Here is a 2,306-nt window from a genome sequence, read left to right as displayed (position 1 = left end):
CAAACGTAAATGCTCGGCCGGGCTAGGGCTAATTTGATTTGTTCAATTAGTCAGTCGTCATAAATCAGAAATCGAGATATAGTACAAAGAGAATGATTTGAAATCATATCTCATATGATATCTAGAATGGAGGAATATATGATCCCTTATCTAAAGGACACGCGTATCTCATAGGATCAGAGTTGACAGCGGCTTTGGAAAGCTACAATTGCAGATCAGGATCTGAAGTCATATGCATAATAGTTATTAGACTTATCCAAGTGGGAGACTGTTGGATTAGTGTCTAAGTCCATAACTATTTTGGTATGTACTTGACCCGATGGTGCATGGTCCTTTTGGGTTGCCTTCACCAAAGCAACTTGATAGGATGAATTATGGAGAGAAAGGATTAAATATGATTTATTAATATATTATGGGAATAATATATTAAAGGAGAAATCATATTTTTTAATTAATATTAGTCAATAATTAATTGGTAATTAGTTTTGTGACTAAAAGAGATTAATTAAACTTAAGCGACTGGAATTGTAATTATAAGATAATTGCAATTTGGGCCATGGGTTGCCTTTTATTATAAGGTGGACGAATTCTATGGGGAAAGCCCATATGAAATCGTCCAAGGCCTTAAGGAAAGGGCTCCATGGGTTGCTTAGGGCTTAAGCATCCAATTAGGGTTTCCTTGTTAGATAACCCTAATTGCCTCTTATATATATGGATCCCTTATGACCCAAAAACGTGGACAATCACTCTTCTAGGGTTAGAACATGTTTTGGGCAGCCTCCATCCTCTCTCCTCTTCATCCTCTTGCTTATGGTGTTTGTGAACCATTAGAGGTGTGACACTTGTGACTCTAAGCCTTCTAAAGTCAATAACAAGGAGATTTGGGATTGTTATTGCTACATAACAATCAAGGTAATAATTATAAACCTATTCTCATGTTAATATGATTACTTGTATGCTAGAATTAGGGTTTGTAGTCTTGGATAACTTGCATGTACAATAGAGAAACCTAGATCCAAGCATTAGGGTTTGTATGAGCACATAGGATGTTCTTAGGACCAAAACCCATCATTTAGTTCTATGTCGAAACAAATCAGAGATCAAGAAACAAATGTTGGACAATAAGTAAGACCATGTTCCATGTATTTGTCCGGCTGATATCTTGAGAGCAGAGGATTATATGATCACTTATCTTAAATGGCGTATCATTATCATCTCAGTTCCGAGAGACTTTGAAAGAGCTATGATTGCTAGTCGGATTCTGAAGTCATATATGCAAATATAGTTATTAGACTTATCCAAGTGGGAGACTGTTGGATATAGTGTCTATGTCCATAATTGTTTTTGTTTATGTTCAAAGAGTTGATACCATATTGGATTCAATTATTATTGTGTTTCACTTTGCATGTTTTGACTTCCCGAATAAACTGGGTTATTCTTCCGGAATGACTAAGTTATTCAAACCATCCACAGTCGGTCATATGTTGGAAGTAGATATGAATTAAGACTGTCATGATGGGTTGTAGAGGTCTAAGGTGTTGGACAAGGCTACAGCAATCATGAGTGCTCATAAGTTCTGAGTATTGGATTCAACCCGCGCTCATTGGAATCACTTCATGGATTTTATCACGAGTGATCATGAGACGATAATATCTTATATTCTTCAAACCTAGAGATATGAGTTGTTACTATGAGTTGATAGTACATTGATTGCGCGAAACCGCATTTGGTAACTCGGTGCTATAAAACGTGCCTTTGTGTATGATTCAACAAGTAGTAGAAAAAGCCATATGAGTCGAAGTTTATCCGTTCCTTTTACCTTCGGGATAAAAGCGATATCTGTGGGCCCCTCGATGATTTGATGATGACAAATGGAAGTGCTCGGCCGGGCCAGGACTGATTTGATTTGTTCAATTAGTCAGTCGTCATAAATCGCAAATCGGGAAACAACAAATGGACAGAGAGAATGATTATAATCCATGTCTCAGTCCATATGATATCTAGAATGGAGGAATATATGATCCCTTATCTAATGGACAAGTCACTGACAAAGGTCAGAGTTCATCTACAAGGTCAGAGTTCGACAGAAGCTTTTGAGAGCTACGATTGCCGGTTGGTTCCTGAAGTCATACGCAATAATAGTTTTAGACTTATCCAAGTGGGAGACTGTTGGATTAATGTCTAAGTCCATAACTATAATTGGTAAGACTTGACCCGACCCGGCATGGTCCATTTGGGTTGCATACCATCATGCACTTGGATAGACTATAATGAGAGAAATAAGACACTTATGGTTATTAATATAT

This window comes from Lactuca sativa, chromosome 8 (assembly GCF_002870075.4).
Source record: "Lactuca sativa cultivar Salinas chromosome 8, Lsat_Salinas_v11, whole genome shotgun sequence".
Classification (NCBI taxonomy): Eukaryota; Viridiplantae; Streptophyta; class Magnoliopsida; order Asterales; family Asteraceae; genus Lactuca; species Lactuca sativa.
The sequence above is the reverse complement of the archived record's forward strand: the minus strand, read 5'-3'. Positions refer to the sequence as shown.